This window comes from Dermacentor silvarum, chromosome 4 (assembly GCF_013339745.2).
Source record: "Dermacentor silvarum isolate Dsil-2018 chromosome 4, BIME_Dsil_1.4, whole genome shotgun sequence".
In the NCBI taxonomy this organism is placed as follows: Eukaryota; Metazoa; Arthropoda; class Arachnida; order Ixodida; family Ixodidae; genus Dermacentor; species Dermacentor silvarum.
The window spans coordinates 50358689-50378844 of record NC_051157.2 but is presented as its reverse complement, the minus strand read 5'-3'; positions in this window follow the sequence as shown (position 1 = coordinate 50378844).

The window sequence follows — 20156 nt, the reverse complement described above, 5'->3', positions numbered from 1 at the left end:
CACTAAGGTAATTGAGAAATCTGCGGAGTACAATCAACCTTAATATATGGCTTTCATAGTTTATGAAAAGGCATTTGATTCAGTAGAGATACCAGCAGTTATTCAAACATTGCGTAATAAAGGAGTACAGGAGGCATAGGTGAAATTCTTGGAAAATACCTACGAAGATCCCACAGCTACCTTAATTCTCCATAATAAAAGCGGAAAAATACCTATCAAGGAAGGGGCCAGGCAAGGAGACACAATTTCTCCAGTGCTATTCACTGCATGCTTAGAAGTATTCGGGCTGTTAGACTGGGAAGGCTTAGGAATGAGGATAAACTGCGAATATCTCAGTAACCTTCGGTTTGAAGATGACTTTGTCCTGTCCAGCAACACTGGGAGTGAATTGCAACAAATGATTGAGTTCCTTAACCGAGAAAGTGTAAGAGTAGGGTTGAAGATTAATATGCAGAAGGCAAAGCTAATGTTCAATAGCTTGGCAAGGGAAGAAGAATTCGTGGTGGCCAGTCAGCCTCTAGAGTCTGTGCAGGAGTACGTTTATCTAGGTCAATTACTCACACGGGACCCTGATCATGGGAAGAAAGCTTATCATTGTCGTTGAATAGAAAAGTGTACAATCATTGCATTCTACCAGGGCTAACACATAGGGCAGAATATTGGAGGTTAACAAAACTCAAGAACAAGTGAAGGACCACGCAAAGAGCGACGGAAGGAAGAATGTTAAGCCTAACGTTAAGAGAACGGAAGAGGGCAGTGTGGATCAGAGAGCAAACGGGGATAGCCGATATTCTATAGTTGACATTTAGAGAAAAAATCGGAGCTGGGCAGGCAATGTAATGCGTGGGATCGATAACCGGTGGACCATTAGAGTTACAGAATGGGTGCCGAGGAAGCGCAGTCGAGGATCTCAGGAAATTAGGTGGGGTGATGAAATCAGGAAATTTGCAGGCGGAAGTTGGAATCAGCTAGCGCAAGGCATGGGTAATTGGAAATTGCTGGGACAGGCCTTCGGCCTGCAGGGGACATAAAAATAGGCTGATGAGAATAACACGAAGATTAGGTTATATATGCTCCGAGCTAAAGTACCCGCAAACGGGCTTATATATAACCACGGTATGCTTACCGACAAAATATTGTAAGTAAGCGCACCTATATATGTTAAGCATAATAATAATAAAAAATTCTACATAAAGCCTGGAGATTTAATGTTTGACGCATAGGCATGTTTAAAGCCAACAAACCTCATAATGAAATATAACATTATAATAGGTCGGAAAATTCCATTTGTAGCGGCGAAAGCAGACTAAATGTGCAAGGATCCGCGACTCATGTGCTGCAAATGAACAAGTTACGCTGCACATGACTTAAAAAAAAGGAAGAAAAAAAAAAGCGAGGGCTCAAAAACGCCGTGTTGCCGTCGGTCAGGAATGTGGGGGTCTTGATTTTATTGGTGTACATAAATGCCGACGCTAAAGCGTACTGTTGGTCCAGTGAGGTTTTCTCCCATGGTGTCATTCCGTAGCACCGTCTTCAAGGCGGACGCTGAGGGTAAACGTGAACAAGAACACACATTTGGTAAGCATTCCGCATGCATTCGTCTTTAAGGTACGTGCTAAAATCGAAGAGCACTGCCATCAGACCTACAAACAGGCATAAAGGGGTGCACTGTATGACGGCACTTGTGCAAGAGGCGTCACTGGAGAGACCAGCCGGAATGCATTTATTTTTCTCGTTAACACAGTGCTCTGGGAAGGCCGACTACCACGACACACAAGTGGCTTTTACACACGAGACCGCTTCCAAACTTCGTGTCTTATTACGACGCGTGCGCATCATCATCCGGGATGCTTGATTAGCAGTTAGGAGAAGTAATTAAAATTCAGTCGTATAGTGCATCGCTCGAGCGCTATCGGCCTGCGCATCGTCGGCCCAGGTATTCCCAGCGAACTGTAGGTTCAGTTCGACAGATTCGGTGCTCAAAATCGGCGCTAAATCACTGGGTGAGCAAAATAGCTGAAACACATTCACTGGCTGCAGAGCGTCGGCCTCTGTAATGAGATTTTAATGATCACGTACGTCTCAGACACCCGCTGTCGTGTGAAGAGGACGCCATGGAATTGGACGAGCTGTGGGGGCGAATGAATTTGTGGCAGTAGAGCTGCGCACCGGTGTGGCAGTATAGCGATGACTTAGCTGTGGGTGGAGAACATGTCGGCGGGGTCGTCTACAGCTTGTCCTGTGGTGATGCATTAGGCTCAGTACTGCAAAAGACTAACGCGCACAAACGACCAAGATCACGCCGTGATTCTAGCTTCACACGCAAATACATCTGCCCTTTTTTTTCTGTCGCGCATGCCTTTCCAACGTTTAGCAACTCTCGACTCTATCCTCTGCGAAGCGTGGCTAATATATAAAGTGGCACGTCTCACAGTATAGCATTTGCCTTTTTAAAACTGTAGCTTTCTTTGCCTTTTCAGTGGAACTTCGTTATCGTCTGTCTAGCCGAATAACAGCGGAAAAGAAGAGGCGGAGAAGAGCGACGGGACGTGGAGAGGGCACGTGGGAGAGGGTAGGACTTAAGGGTTAATTAAGGCAGCGCGAGAAAGAAAGCACAACGCGAAGCTGAGAGGAGACTCGCTTATCACGTGGTATAAGGCGGACGAGAAGGTAGCTGGGGAAAGTCAATTACAGGTGGTGTGATCACGCCACCTGAAATGGTGACTGAATTGGCAGGCTAGGCGACTATTTGTCACCGCCCCGTTTCAAAGGGGACGCCAGTAAATCATCATCATCAATGGCGCGTCTAATTGCGTCGCTGCGTATACGTCGAGCTGCATGACATGCGGTGACTATTCCAACGCTTTAATGCCATTGATGTCGTTCAGCGGTTAAATGCGGGAGCCGAATACTCTCTGTCAAAATTTAGTGATAACTTTTTATACCCAGAATGTTATAATTTGAAGTGTTCTATGATAGTCTCCTGGCCATATCGGATATGTACAGAACGTCGAGCCATAAGTATTACCCTTGACCGACGACAAGGATGTAGTCCAATTAAGGTATTCTTTTGATGACACGTAGCCGGCCTGAGTGAGGACCGCAGTTATGATCATTTAATTGACTACCGTGGTGAGCATACATGCATGAATGCGGATCATTTCGATGCATTTAGTAATGTTCTGAACGCCCACCTAACAAGAAAGCGTAGTGATTCGAAATGACTTCTCAGGACGCCGCGACCAGTGAGTGTCTAATGCAGTTTTCGTTCTGCTTATATATACTATATACGCTTTAATTATTACGCTACGCCTCAAGTGCTTTCATGTCAGAATGGGGAAGCAGGGAATCATGTCGCGCCGCCAGCAGTCCCTGCACTGTCTACTTACTGCGTGTATACCGAGGAGGTTGGGAAGAAAAGTGCAGACGCAACGGCTGCGCCAGTGCTACGCTTTCGTGGATGATATGCCTCTCTGCTTAAGTATAGGCGCACTGCCTAACGATGTACAAAATCGACCCTTGTCTCCTTCGGTGGCTGCCGGCTATTATTTTTTTTTCTCCCCGCGGGCAATTGATTTTCCGCACACTTGCCTCCATTCTCCGTCGCTCGCTTTTCCTGTCAAGGCATGTTACTAATGGATCCCTCGACAGACCGCACGCTTTCACCGTCAGCAAGCGGCGGCTGATGGAGTCGTGGTCACGGGGTCGTGGCTCTAACTAGTACGACATACACATTTAATGACTGGGTGCTCCTGACGTCACAAAACGATTTGCGCTCCTAGGGGGGTTAAGTTAGGGGAACAGATGATACAACGATCTTTCTTAGTCGATTTCTTTTACTTTCTTATTGGCCACTGGAGGGCTTTAGGTTGGGAGAACCCAAGTGCCTTGCGCTTACCCCAATGTAAAAAAAAAAATCTTTACACAAAAGCTCAAGAAAGACAGGAAAGGCGAAATAGAATCGGGTTTTTTGACCCTCACCAGGCGTATATGGCGCTCCAAGTGTTGCACGACGTCGTAGTAGGGATGCAAGTGCCATGGTGCACTCAAAATAGGTGTGGCGTCCTTGTGCAACGTCTTGCTTTAACATCGCAAAACGGGCACACGCGTAACACTAATGACGGGGTTTTTCAGTGCTGCTGAAATTATTGTGTTCTTAGTTGGCATCACGGATTGAATGTGAGAATGAAGGGAAGAGAGTGTACTAGGAAAAAAATACATAATAGTTAGTTAAATCGCGTTCATTGGAGCGCTGTGCTGCGCCAGCCATAGAAGGATCGAACTGTCATCGAAGTGCACGTACATCCAATGAATAGGTCTGCCTAGAAGTGCAAGCGCCGATTACGGATGTTTCGGAATGGCCACAACAGAGAGAAAGGGGAAGAGATACTGAGAAACCTCTTCGCCTTAGAGAGTGTACGACGCGTAATGGGGAAAAAAAAGGGAGGTCGTAGAAAGAGTGACAGAGAGGAGGACAAGCTTATAAAGTGCTTGCAGTGAACAATAATCGAAACTCGAAACTCCCAATTATTTCGCTCACTGTTCGCCCATCAAATGACACGGAGGCGCCAGTGCTAACGCATTACAGTCGATGAATCGTAGCCATTAGGATGTACAAGTTTAATCTCGCCCGGTTCGGAATGGAACATCAGCGGCTGTGAATCGAACCCCCGCTTACCCGCCGTGGTGGTTCAGTTGCTGTAGCGCTCCTGTGTTGAACACGGGGTAGCAAGGTTGGTTGCCTCGCCAATCAATCAATCAATCAATCAATCAATCAATCAATCAATCAATCAATCAATCAATCAATCAATCAATCAATCAATCAATCAATCAATCAATCAATCAATCAATCAATCAATCAATCGAACTCGTGTCGTGCTACGCAGTGGAACACCAAAGTCACTATCCGCCGCGGCGCGTATGTGCGTATTTCGCTTTCTGAATTATGCATTCCGAGTTGACTTGAAAACTTGGTTTCCCCGTATTTCCCGAAGGACGAAAAAAAGAAAAGAAAGAAAGAAAGAAAGAAAGGAAGAAAGAAAGGAAGAAAGAAGGAAGGAAAGAAAGAAAGAAAGAAAGAAAGAAAGAAAGAAAGAAAGAAAGAAAGAAAGAAAGAAAGAAAGAAAGAAAGAAAATAAAGCAGGCGTCTTTCGCGCACTTTTGTCAACAAGGCGTACTCCTTTCACTGGCAACTTTGTTGCAGCCTCATTTGGGCCGCTTTTCACTGCGCACTTCCTGGTCGACACCGTTTTCCTTTCGCGGAGGTGAGGAACAGGAACACAGCTACAGAGGCCAAGACACGATGGCATTCCTTGCGTTGCTGCGGTTGTGTCTGTTCGTTGTGCTTGCGGACCAGTTCACTGCGGGGACCGTGTGACTTGATATAGAATGTAGCGAAAAGGTCAGAAACTGAGACGTTCCTTTTTTTTTCCTCGCACAGTAGCGTGAGGGATCGTTCGAATGAGATACTTGCGGATCTAGCGCCAAACAGAATTTTCGCATCTGTTCATTTTGACCTTTTGTTGTTCTGCGCTTACCTGAACGTTTGGTGGTTTGTCGACGCTTCCCTCTGTCATCGTCATCTTCCGTCGCTCTTTCTTTTGTTAAATTTTACGTCTGTATTTTCTTAGTTCTGTCATGGTAGTTGCGTATACCAGTTTGCATAACGTCCGTGGCCGAGCGCGCCTGCCTCCTTTATCGTGATAAACAATTATGCTTTGTCCGCGTTGGCCTTAATGAGGTAAAATTCGCGCATTTGAAGGTCTTTCAAATGAAGGATGGCCTTTTAAGAGAGTTTTTGAATGTAACTGTTCAGATGAAAAAGAATGTTTTGGCTTGTTTTGTCAATGAAGTAGTCAGAATGAACGTGAAATGAAGATATTTATGAACATGCAGTTTCGCATATTGAAAATGCAAAGAAAAGAATATAAACAATGAGAAGTTGTATATTGTAAGCAAGAAAAAATAAAGACACGAAGTGGGCTGAATTTATGAATTTTTTAAAGAAGACTAACATGTGGAAAACATTAATTTCTCGGTATGCGAATATTGTATACATATTTGGCGGGTATTGTACCTTACGGAGGGAGTACTTGTGTTTCCCCTCACACACGCGGAAGATGGATACGCAGATTAACTTCAAATTATTAAAATAATATTAATAATAGTATTAAGAGGAGGAGAAGCAAATAATAGAATAGTTCCTCCTTTCTCCACTTGCCCGCAGTACTGAGTAAAATTAACACCGGCAGTAAATCAACTCTTATTAAACCCTGAATGCATGCGTTGTGGTCAACCATGGCAGCACGGTAAGGGATCTTTGGCGTCGAAATGTATTTGCCTGCACCAGAAACATGCGTGTCACAACCTTCCCTGCTTCAAGCCTTACATCCATCTGTGCTTTAACTCGAAGTTTTGAAGCAACCCTTTATCTAGCGAGCTGGCTTCGACGCATACAGCATGCATAAAAAAAAACACAAAGAGAAAAAGAACAGAAAAACAAGAACAGATACTTTACCAAAAGATTCTAATAGCTAAAGCTCAGCAACAGTAGTGAAATCGTTGTGAGGCTTCAACTGAGATGTATGCGCTTCACTCGCTTGCTGTCTCATTCTAATGCCAGGTTTTTTTTTTAGCAGCGAAGCTGTTAAGGGCTATGTTCCTCGGGATCGTGTCCACGTGTAGAAAAAAACAATCATCATCAGCATTGGCTCGAGTGTCGTCTTCTTCCACAGCTGGCTCGTTGGCGTCCCTAGGTTTGCGCTCGTGTCGTTGGATGTCGTGCCGAGCACGAGCGCGTACCGAGCGCGCGCTTGTGCTCAGCACGGCATCCAACGACACGTAGAACAACAAAACGACGCGTAAAACAATAATTTCGGCCCCATGTGCATGTTGGTTTGGCTCCATGTGCGCGGCGGTTTCCCGCCAGTTGTGTCTTATCACAAGTGTCAAAACGGATGATGGATGGCCCATTGTTATGCCCCTCGCCCCGCCGATGCCTCTTTCACACGTGTCGCGATACTCGGCGGCGGCACGTCCCACCAATCGTTGTGCCCCTTTGTCTCTTGACGTAGAGATCGCGCTAGCGCTGTTATCAGCAGTTGCCCTTTAGGACTCGCTGTGGAACGGACGCTCGTTTAACCACATCTTCCAGGATCCTGACGATGCCGTGCAGTGTGCCGCGGCTATGAACGCTGTGACTCACACGCTAGTCTATGACGATGAGGCGGACTTGGCGCAGCAAGCGCACTACTTGGCCATCGCGCTGGGCGAAAACAAGACGCCAGTGCCCTTGCTCTTTGACGAACATGCCGAAGACGCTCGATATAGTCAATAATGATAATATATAAATTCACTATAGCAATATTCACTATAGCAGACCCACCATAGTCACAGCTTCGCTGGCAATTCCATCTTAACAGTAGTGGAAGGGCTCTGAATGTTTTCATTTTTTTTTCATTTTTCTGAAACTACCTTGCTTTCGCTGACTTTTTGCAGTATGTTCCGGCCATTGTTGGGTTCCGGCTCTTATTCCTTTTACCAAGAAATTGGTTCCCCGGAGAGGGTCCATTCATATGCGGAAATGATTACTACCGCGCGCCAAGCCTCTTACTTTTCACTGCGTTTTCTTTTTTAAACTTGTTGGTATTTTCGTTTCTGTCCCAGTGTCTGAAATAGTTGTTTTTTATTTCTCCCAATCTCGTTTACCATTTAGTACGAGAAAAGCAATAGAATGGCCACTTTGCACTTACTGAAACCAGATTTGACGTCGCAAATGTCCCAGAATGTCACATTGGAGAGTTGGGTTGGGTAGGGAGTGACGTTCTTATTACAACCACTGTAGTGCGCAGCGCTCGTGATAGGGCGCTTCCGAAGCGGGGAAACGACTACGTATGCTCTGGGGTCGATGACCGCCGAGGCGAAAGCCGTGCTGGGCACTGACTGGTGGCCCATTGCAGCGTTGAATAAACGTCTGTGAAAAGAACACGTTCTCGCTTATTCAGTTATAGGTCCCAAATTACTTGTTCAGCAGTCGCCGGTGCGTGGAATCGTATACCCGTTGAAAATAATTTGTAACGATGATGTGACGTAGTTGCGGTAGCAGTATAGCATGGGCGCGCTCGCAATTTTCTTTTTTCTTTACTACAATGACCTTAAACTCTTAAACTATATGTTTTCTCTGTCCACCCATTTGTTCTGTTACGCGGTCGTCGTCATGCCATCAATTGTCGCACTATCCTCACCCTCAGATTCGATCCTTACTAATGAAAAAAAAAAGTCAGCTAATGTTTGAGCGGAAGTGAATTGATTGAATATATTCAAACAACAAGTCGAGTGCTTGACGTTGTCCTGGTGGAGAGTGCCAGGCGTCTAATATTCGCCGTGTAGTGTCAAAGGGCCTTGACAGATTGTTGCCATATTTTGTCTTGTATATATGGCCTTTTCATCACTGTATACGACTGGAGAATCACTGCATAGTAAACGGAGTTACGCTGCTCACGGTACACGGCCTGTACCCACGCCTGATGCTGCTTGCGTGAGCGTGCGTTTAGAGAGTGAATGCGTGCGCCTGCACGTCGCACGGGTACAAGCGTCGGGCTCTAAAAAGTTGTCGATGGGCTGAAAGAAAGCGGAAGCGAAAGAAAAGAAAGAAAAAAGGATCCACTACACCCAGCAAATCGGGACGTATAGAAGGGGGTCCTCGTTTATGTGTTTCCCATTGCACACAAATCTCCGGGTAACGCGCAGTTGGACTGCATGTCGGCACTTGTACGGGTTTCGACGAAACAATTTTCGGATCCCGAAACAAGGCGGCGTGAGGGCGATAAAACCGGGACCCCGCGGGACGATATATTTCACGGGACGGAATGGCGCGAGGAAGGAAAAAAAGAGGAGAGGTATCGATTCCGTTTTTCTCTTTGGGTTTCGATGATTTCTTTTCCGAGTCTTTCTATTACCCGCTTTGCCCTGACCCGCTCGGTTCGGTAAATCTTTTTTTTTTTTTTTGCAAGTCATGAACTTACACGCGCTCGTGCGCAAGGAGATCGAGCGCGCGCCTGTTTCAGCGAGCTACGATGCCGTTCACGATTTCCGAATGTCATTCTTTATACTGCGGGCAGTCTCTTGCCAGCGACAGTAGATGTTGATTTCACTAGATATTGCCCGCCGCTGCGACTTTAGTAGATTTCACGCTAGATTTAGCAAATCTTAGGCTGCGTTATTGGATGAGGTTTGCTTTTTAGAGCGCAGAGTTTTGATTATTCTCGCGGCCGATTTAGAACATTTAATTTCTTAGTGACACATTACCGGATTGCTAAGATATACCTCTTCATTAAAAAAGAAAGAGCGAAAAGAATCGTGTTGTTTCTGCAGAATGTATCACATATGGTTGAAAATACCGATGGAGGCTGTTCATATAGCTCAAGACTTCCGGAGGATTTCTTCTTTCTGAGTGAAAGAGACTGCTTACGGTATTTTAAAGCTCTGCGAAGCACGCATACTTATTGGTGTAGTTTCTTCATGCGGCGTTAGCCTGACAGCCAGTTCCGGCGATTTCTTCGTCTGATTGTCACATTCTTCCAGAACGCGAAGCACGCTATATCTATGCTCCATAGATTCAAAGTAAAGCGAAAATGCGACGAGTACGCGCGAAGCCCGATTTTACTTGATTTGCGGCCTGAACGACTGAAACACTAAACGTTGCACACTGTCGTGAGAATTCCATTCTCCTTCTCTTTCAATAAAGCAGCAGAACTACCTCAGCAACGTATAACTGCTAGAAGCAGGGAGTGTTTCTCTTACTGATTCTCGGCCACAGTAACGTTGCCCTTCGAATCACTATCGGCACGTACGCCAAGAGAACACAAAGTCTGCTCGAGACACTATAGTGTTCACACAAAAGAAGAGCCGGCACCGTAGCACGCAACGGCGTGCAAAAAAAAAAAAAAAGAAAAAAAAAGGACACAGTCTAATTGCAGCAGGAGACAGCGAAATCTCAGCAGTGGCGTCGCAGGCTCCCCAAAACTCCGGCTGTCCCACACACACACACCGGGTCTTTCCCGGCCTCGCTAATGAACCGTCGCGGCTAATTCGTTCCCTTTGTCCGTGACAATTCCAAGAGCGGCAACTCTGTTCGCTTTCCATTCCAGAGAAAGCAGAAATGAAACAACGTGTGCCCTCCTCCGCCTGCTCTCCTACGGGCAACAGTCTGTGCCAACGGAACCTTTGGCATCTGAATGCCTTCGCAGTTTGGTCATGGACGTCTACGCTGCCCCAAGCAGGTGGCTTGCTTTTCTCAACTAGTATAGTGTAGTCAGTATAGTCACAGTTGGGAAAAGTTGCTTGCACCTCGCAAAGCTCGCGTTCACGTTTGCAGAGCTAAACCTTCAGATACCCCCCCCCCCCCCTTTTTTTTTTCTTTTAAATTTGGAATTGAATGCATGTTTCGGAGATGTTGACATCTTGGTAGATGCCAGATACGTTTTCATACGTGCAAGCATAGTGATACGGGCACTGACAGTTAAGAAAACAAAGTAATGGTTTGTGACTGCAGGGCCAACATAGATCCGCTTAATAGTTTTTTTTGATGTCTTCCTGTTCTGAAAAACTGGAAATGTTCCGTAGAAGGATGATAAAGCGGGCAAGTTGGAAGTGATTCATTATAAAGACCGCGCATGCAGACGAGGACTCCTCTAGAAGGACGCAGGCCGAGCGCTATCCTGTGTCCATCCTGAGTAGTCGTCATCTGTTTGCGCGCTACTATAATTGCAATGTTGTTATTTAACGCTAGATTTAACGATATCGAAGATATCGTACGTTAAAATACGGCAAGTTGAGCAAGTTTGTACGAGTGCGTGGTTGTTGTAACAGCGCAGGCGAGACGAAAAACAATGACAGGACGACAATCGGACAGGAGCTGACTTCAAGTTTTGCGTCTCACCTGCGCATTTACTCACAACTGTGCATTCAGCGTATATGGAGTATGGACCACGAGAAAATTGTTCGAAAATTCAGCTTGAAGTACCTGTTAAATTCTGAGGCCTTACGTGCCGAAACCAATATATGATTATGAGGCACCACGACATTGGGGGACTCTGAATTAATTTTGACTACCTGGGGGTTCATTAATCTGCACCCAAATGCACGGTACACGGGCGTTTCTTGCATTTAGTCCCCATCGAAATGCGGCCGCCGTGGCCGGGATTTGATCACGTGACTTCGGGCTTAGTAGCGCAACGCCAAAGCCCCTGCGCCACCACGGCGGGTAGAATTACTGTTTAGGTAGCACTTACTTTGAACGTCTTTTCTTTTTCGTCGCGATGATGTTGGCGGCGAATGTGTAATCTCTTCAGCATTTAGTACAATACGAGAGTTGTGAGTCGATGCAAAACGTTACCTTGCGTGCACCACTGCTGTTTGTCTGCGCAGTACACAGACCACACAGGGAGTCGTGTTTGCTTGAGGGGATGTTGTGCGTCATTGTTCACAATCTCTGAGAGGGGTTGAACATTGCCATTGCCTCACATGGAACATCGCATCGTGGCAGAAGTGTTAAAGTTGAATTGAGTTATGGTGCTGCACGTAATTCAATTAATTATTATATTTGTACTTTTCCATTATACACATGCATTCGTGGTCTGCACCACGCTTCGCTGCGTGGTGAAGACGCTCCTGTGCCGCGCGACCGCTTCTTTCGGGCCTGGGTGTCCTCGACGCGGAGTGCACGCTTTGGAGCCATTTTATTGCTGGCGCGTGTTTACGTGCTCCTTCGGCATACGTGGCCAGCACGCTGCTGAGACGCCAGCTCCAAGCGCTCTCTTCAGGCCATGCACGATTGTAATGTTTGCGCTATCACAGCCCAGCACGCGACCTCCGCGGCCCAGAAACTGCATTTTTGTCGCTTAGGAGAGCAAGCACAGCACGTGCAATACGCACAAACTGTGAAACGCTGGCGCGGCGGCGCCGACCGGGATGCTTAAAGGGATGCGCGGAGGCGAGCGCCATCTGGTGATGTCGAAAGAAAGCCAGCGGCAGGCGCGGCAAGACCATCACCGCAGCGCCCGGGAACTCAGAGGCAAAGAAAGCTTCGCTTTAGAAACGCTGTTCGCATAATAATGCGACTGAAAAGGGTTGCGCGAGCATGTTCAGATGTATCGCACAAGTGCCTCTGACGTTCGTGTTCTTGCCGATCAATCGCCGCTTCAAGTTCACGTTGACTAACTTGCGATAGCTAGAAGATGATGGTGGTTGTGGTGGTGGTTTGTAGCACCAGGCAGATTTAGCTTTGCGATCGAGGCCGGCAACTGTTCTGCCTGAGCGTCTCTTTCAATGTTACTGCGGTATGTCACCGCATGTCCATCCACCAAGTCTCTCATCGTAACAGAGGCTTCAGCCTCTGTGACGATGAGTTACTTTGTTTTCTTAACTGTCAGTGCCTGTATCACTATGCTTGCACTTACCAAACGTATCAAAACCACCCGACGTCGATGCTATGGCTACATTCAGCGTTGGCTTCCAGTCGGAACCTATACCAGGTACCTCTGATGTCTATCTCAGACTGTCAGTATGAACGCTTAGAAAGCACAGGAACAATCAACTGTGCGGTGGGTCTCTCATCCGGCTTTGAACAAATATAGGTGCTCTATAAGCTACGAGTCGTAAGTCACGCCTCCTGAAATTTGACCTCATGACCCAGCTGTTACTTTTAGTGAACCTACGTCCGGCAATGCCCTTCTAAGACGTACAGCCGGCTGGCCGCGTTCACATATTTAAGCAGCACTGAACAGGAATGCGTGCCTCGATGAAGCCTGTGTGTTGGCTGTGGCTTGGTTTTGTGGCACCATCTTATGCACACGGTGAATGACAGCTGTTACCTTAGAAAGTTTACTCGCCGTGGGTGCTCAGTGGCTATGGTGTTGGGCTGCTGAGCACTAGGTCGCGGGATCGAATCCTGGCCACGGCGGCTGCATTTAGATGGGGGGCTAAATTCGAAACCACCCGTGTACTTAGATTTAGGTACACGTTAAAGAAGCCCAGGTGGTCCAAATTATTCCGGATTCCCCCACGGCGTGCCTTATAATTAGATCGTAAAACCCTATCATTTATTTTTTTACCAGAGAAATTTTGGGACCACCCTTTGCGACTTTTCCGACACGTATCGCTAGCCTTTTTTGCGTGGTTAGACGTATGCCACTCAAGGGACTTTAGACAAACTTGCACAAACCAGTGCAAACACTAATTACGAAGCAATTAAAACACCAGCTGAGCGTAGATATTATTCGCACGTATGACTGTGATGATTTGGTCTTCCTAAGTCAACGAGGGGTTGTTTACCCGGGAATGTATTTGTACTTGCAAGGTTCGAATTATTCTGGTCACCACTGAGACTAATTCTCAGTGGAGAAAAGAAACAACGAAGCCGATTGTTAACAAGACATGAACATATAATTAACACAAACTGTCACACACACAAACTAGCTAACCAAGATACTAAGACTATTAGAAATGTTCATGCACTTCTAAATGTTCTCACACAATAAATAATTATACAGAACAGTAAAGTTTGTGACCGGTCACAATTACTTGGCATGCGTCGGTGCGGCTGCACGGGGCGGCGTTGCGACGGCCAGTCAGTTGCCGGAGCGTCGGTCGCGTGAGGATATGACGATAAGACACTACTTGCGTCTTGAGGATCGTCCGCAGCTCGGCCAAGGAGTCGCAGGAGGGGCATAGGAAGGGCTTGCCTTCAGCACCATATCACCAGGATCCGCCAACACCAAAGGCTGGAGGTAGGCCAGAGGCCGGATCGTCGCTGAAGTCATGAAACTCGGGCCCGCAGCCCGACAGCTTCGCTTCTCGGCCCGGCGCTCCTGAAGTCTTTGAGACTCGGACCCACAGTCCGACAGCCTCGCTTCTCCGCCCGGTGCTTTTGAAGTCTTCAGGTTCGGACACAGAGCCCGACAACCTTGCTTGCTTGCTTGCTTGCTTGCTTGCTTGCCTTTAAAAGTGGCTCGTACCCACTATGGGGGATTGGCCAAGAATCGGGTGATTGAAGGAAAACAATTATCGGAGTCTAATCAGGATCACTTTTGGTAATCAATTTTTGAATGACGAAAGGAAATTATTCATACAAAATTTAAGAATTTAGCAAGGAAATCGTCCTCATTCTTGCTTCGTCCCTCCGTGCACCGGCCTTCTTTTTCTTTTCGAACGCCGCCTTCCTTCTCTCTTCTTCTGCTCCCTCTTCCCGCACCCGTGTATCTTCGTGATTCGCTGTTGGCCGAGGTGCCGCGTCAGGCGAGCTCACGCCGAATCCCGCCATTCTTTTTCTTCTTTTATAGCCACTGGCCGTCGGCCGCACCAGACATGCGCACATAAGTCTTTGTACATGACAATGGACACATAAAAAGGCTTCAGTCAAGAGGCTCCGCTAACCAATGCAGACATTAATATAACTCGCTACCGCAAGTAAATTAAGTCTGCCATCTAGACGAAAAAGTCCTAGGCCAGTTCCGAGGTCCGGTCTTCTTTAACTCGGCGGGCTTTCTTTACCATAATACTATGCTAAGCAAATACTAAGCTTTACCATAAATAACTAAAATAACTAGAGTATAAGAGAGGAGTAAAATAAACATATCTGAAGAACATCGCGCTGCTCTGTTAGCCCCGTGACCCCGTTTCATAGCCCGTGCAGTGTACACCTTATGCGTACTGTTTGATTTTTACAGCGAAGCTGTTAAGGGATAGTTCCCCCAGGATTGTGTCCGCGTGTAGAAAAAAAAACTATCATCATCAGCATTGGCTCGAGCGTCGTCGTCTTCTTCCGCAGCTGGGTCGTTGGCGCCCCTCGGTTTGCGCTCGTGCCGTTGGATGCTGTGCCGAGCACGAGCGCGTGCCGAGCGCTCGTGCCATTGCTCCCGCGTTCGTCGTCGTCGTCTGCTTCCACAGCTGGCTGCGTTGCCGCTAATCATTCCAGCGTAGAATTTCACTTCTCTTCTGTCGTCGTAATAGGGAGGCCGCGTTTATGGGGGTATGGGCCATTGCTTAAAGGCGTATGAGCCATTCATGAGCAAGTGACGACGTGCCCTACCGCGTTTGAGCAACGCCGCCGCGAACGCGCTCGGGAAAGGGCTCGTCGTCGACGTGCCGATTCTAGTGTGAGGACTTCCGAAGCCCATGCGAAACGTCAGCGAAGAGTCGCGGACACCGAGTTGAGGGAGCGCGATGTTGAGGCCAAACGTCAGCGTCGTCTTGCACTCCAGGAACCCGACAACGGCGGTGCACGCCTCGGCAACGCTAGCGCCAACTTCCCTGGTGCGACGGCCAGGTTTCAACGCGAGTTTCTCAACCGGAACGTTCATGATATACATGTTCGGTTGGGTGATGACCAACGACAATAGGCCCATTCTCATCGTGGGGGCAATATTTACTACAGCAGACCCACCATAGTCACAGCTTCGCTGGCTTCCATCTTCACAGTAGTGGAAGGGCACTTAATTTTTTTTCTTTTGCTTTGATGTCAGCGGCTGAGTCTCGAGTCTACTTAGAAGAATGCACGTCACGGATTTGATTCCCAATTACTAGTCGCGGCCACCGTAATCTAATTGAGGCGGTATGTGGCACAACAAACATCACAAGAGGCTCATATTCTCCAAACATCACCGTGAAAAGGGAATCTACTTGAGGGGACTTTGCCAAAGGAAGGGTCTTATTATGAGGCCCCAACGGTCACAATGAAAAGCTCTCCCAACTGTCAAACGGCATCTCTGGATAAGAGAGGAAGCTGGGACAACTTCACCCCTGTCCCCAAAACATCCACACTGTCTCAAAAAATTCTCACTTAGGAGGCTGATAGGTTTAATATATTGAAGAGAGAGAGAGAAAAAGGAAGAAATAACAAAACATAGGATCTGCACACCATTTACCCAGAACTAATGAACTGTAAATACAAAGAGAATATTAAATACAACCTTCCGTTACATGTGCAGTGCGTTAGACAGGTTGTATGTAGCCAGTATTACTCAATATCAATATTGTGTTTAGTCAAAGAATATGCCTACAACCGGAAGCACCAATTTCGCAATATGTATTAAAATGATGTAAGAAATAAGAAAAAAAAAGGGTATGAAGGGCATGACAAGAGAGAGAGAGAGAGAGAGAGAGAGATAAGAAGTAAAGAAAATTTACGCAAACCGACCTATATTCTACGGCTACAGATGTGCTGGGTAAGGGGGCTGTTCTCTATGGAATTACGCAATGAAACAACAAACGGTACCTACAAATCCTCAATATATATACGCACAATATATACGCCTTCATGCGCATAATTATTTTAATAAAGGTAATCGCTTTCTATAAGCTTTCGGCTAATCGCTTACATTGACAATGGTCGCCGACAGTTTTTCTACATTTTTTTAGTTGTCTTTTTTTATGCCTCTTTGTAAAGTTCCTTTAGAACTTATTTTTCCAAGTTTCACTCTTTGTTACAGTTTAGTGTTGTTCGGAAATTATTGGGGCCGCTCGGTTTCAGCTTCTGCCGGTCCACTGGCAAGCACTGACGTGCTTGCCACTAACGGCGGAAAATGTAATCAAACACTACACTATAAATAAATCATCATCATCGTCATTACTGTCATCTACGTCATCATTATCTACATGCAGTTTTAAATAGCCTGCATCTATATCCCGCCCATCCTACTTGCTATCCCTTTATTCCACTCCTCCAACCACCTCAGCTTGCTGCCGTTCATGTGTCAGCCGTTAATCTAGGCTGTTACGGTGTGGCCAGCGGGAACTTTCTTGGTTCCCCTTTCCGACTACTGTTGCAACAAAGAAAGCAACCGATAAGAGCAAGGAGTAGCCAAAAAAAAAAAAAAAAAAGAACAGCGGCGAAGGATGCCGGCAAAAGCGAGCTCCGAGCTGTCGTGAATGGAGACCGGAGTGGAAGACCCAAGGGAGGAAAGGACGGACGGAGACAGGCGGTGAAGACGAACCTCCGGAGCGCCCGCTACCACGAAGTGTCAGCCGGCCCGCCAAAAAGAAAACTCGGCCCCACTCGGCGCGAACTTGTAGAGCGCCCATCGCTTCGAAGCCCGCTACTTTTTGCGTTTCCGGTTTGCACCGACTGGCGCAAGTACATAATTTCTTTCTTTTCCTTTGCTCTTGCACCAAAAAAAAAAAAAAAAAAGGAATTACAGAATGAAGTGTTGCTGAATTCGATGCCGGTCACGAAATAAATTATTAACGCGTCTGTCTAAGCGCGTTCCTTGCATGGAAATCGGCGATTCGAATCATCCGTGCGTTGCGGAGCTTTTCTCGAATCAGCCCCGCCTTTTGTGAACCGGACGTATACCTCATGGCCGTGTATTTGTGAAGCTTATCACTCCACCTAATCCTCTGTCGTTCTGCAGGGCGACCGGTTACCTGTTCTACACTTTAGCTAAATGACAATTGCCCAGTTCCCCATCTCCCCTCTTAATCTCAACCCGAACGTGCACTCTCTAATCTTTAACGTGCACCCTATGCACGGCACACGAACGTGCTTGCATTTCAGCCCCATTTGGTTCTACGACCTCGTGCTCAGCAGCGCAACGTCAAAGCCACTAAGCAACCACGGCGGGTAAAGAAAAGGAAAGGCAGGGAGGTTAAGGAGGTTGCACCTGGTTTGCTACCCTACAATGGGGGAGGGGAAAGCAGGCAGAAAAGGAAAAGAAAACTGGAAACAGCACGCACCCCGGAAATTCGGTTATTAAACCAGTTCGGGTGGGTAGTTCACCAGTTCCGGTGGGACAACCGAACGGGTTAATCAACTCAAGTTTCCTGAAACGAGAGCCCAGCTGGGGCATTGCGTGAAGGTTCGGTCTTGATTAGTCAAAGAAGGGACGAATATGGGAAAAAGCTACACTCCACCCTCCTTCGTTGGATTCTTCTATCAGATTTAGGCAGCCTCTATACAAGCAGCGCTGTTCGTATAGCCCGGGAGCTAGTCGGCTTGCCGCCGCACGTGCCAGGCATGGCCGATCGGCGCGGGCCCACGCCATCCATCAGCAGCGCAGCGGAGCGAGACCCTCACGCGGATTACGGGGCCGTAGCCGTAGCCAGGAAACAGCCCGTTGGCCTAAGTCACGCCAAGCCCAGGCTACTGGCGCGGCATGCCCGTGCCAGATCTCCCTCGACCGCTATCCTAAAGGCAGAGCCTGCAGCGAAAATGCGTTTTCATCCCAAATTACACGCGCCGCCGCGGCAGCCTCCCCCTCTCCAGTTCTAGCGGGCCTTCGCTCTTTCATCACCCTTGGCTTTTGCTCTTGCCTCCTTACTGATGCCGTTGACTGATTCTCGCCGATTCCTCGTTTGCCGTAGAAGCTTCCCTTTCTATATACTGTGTTCTTACCCGCCTGCCTGCCTCTTCTCGTTCCGAGACCGCAAAAATAAGCCAATATCTCGGCTTCCATGCACCCGCTTCACCTTAGTGCCCGAGGGCTATAGCTTCTCAAGAGAGGTGGAGAAGCTCGCAATGTTAGCGCTGTTTTTTTTTTTTTTTTCGTGGTGTGGCAGCTCCGTTCTCGTGTTTTTACAGTGGGACGCCGCAGGGGAAGCGCCTCGTTGCTTGTTTGGAGGATTGCGGTTTATTCATTACGGCCGCCCTTTCTCCCTATTTTACTCATGTCTACACAATTTTGTCTTTGCTGTGTGCCCCCCCTGGTGGGTGAGCTGCGAATCGTCCAAAGCGGTCTATTCTTCTGCTGGTTGCCTTACGCGAGTAAAGGCTTTCCCGCAGGATGCTGCGGTCTCTCAAAGCCCCGCGAGGTTGTTAGCGGCTGCTTCACGAATGAATTGTCTATAGAGGAATGCCTCTGTACTTTGTTTCAAAATGACGTGGCACTAAAATGGAGATCACAGCTGGCGTCAGCCAGTCAGGAGCACGATCACACGTAATGCACTCGTCCATACTTTACGACGTCTGCTTGGCCTACATAGCACAGTCGCGAGCGCAGTCTGTCTCATAGTTTCATCTCTAGTAGTTTGTACAGTAAACATCAAGGGACGTATATCCTTGGCTCAAACGTAAGCAGTGCAAGTTTAATTCCTTACAGTTCTTTGAAGTTCGCTCCGGCGCTTCTCGCTTGATAAACAACGCCCTGTCGGTTACTTCGAGGAGTGTCGGGTCCTTCTCGTAGCCTTCGAGTTTCAAGTAACAACAATGAGGCACGAAAAGTTCATAATTCGATTGTTTTCTTCTGTAGCGTCAGAGAGGCTGGCCTTGAATAAATGCCTCGTAGATCTTCGAATATATAGTTTATAATGTATACCTATAATTGTGGAAAAGGAAATAAAATGACGGAAAGAACCACCACATGATGACAGGAAACGGCGATAGACACGGGAATACGCGTTGCCGCGCTCGCAGACGACGGTGGTGGGTCCCACGGTGGCGGCCACATCATCGTGGCCGGGGCCATCATCCGCGCAGCTCTCAAGAAAGGCAAGCGAAAGGGGGTGGGCGACCACCGCTCCGCCACGATAAACGAAAAGACACCAGAGAATGGGGTCTGGCGGACCCTGTGGCGATTTCTGCACAAAAAGATGCTCCATTTTATCGACCCTCATCGCCGAACATCTATAAGCTGGGAAATATAAAAATAAAGAGGAGAAAAGAATGCAACAACGACTGAGCCCTTCTCAAAAGGACGATCTCGTTGTCGTCATCGTCTTCCGCGGTGTTCATAGCTCTCTCTCTTTTTCTCGCCACCGTCGGCACCCTCCGCTGCCGTGGCCAGGCGATCTCGCTGCGGCACCGATGGTGCCGTCGCAAGAACGGCCTCTCTCCCTCCTCAGGCTTGACCGAGCTTGGCAGCACGCGCTGCGTACTTGGTCGTCCGTATACGTATAGTGTCGTTAAAAGCGCGTAAAATTTGAGAGGCCCCTTATCGGCGCTCTTCACTGCTGCTGACGCTTCTGTTGCTCGTGCTCTTCGGCGAGCTTGAGGGTCGGCTTTGCGCAGCGGTGAGCGCCACCGCGCTATATAGCTTCCATCGGCAAGCCGCAAACCCCTCCCCTTTGTTCCGTGACTTCGTGTAGCATCTTTCAAGGCGTCCTCGCATTTGTTCGCCTGTGTATACAGCTATATAGGGCGCGTTAGAGGGTATCTTTTGCGATCA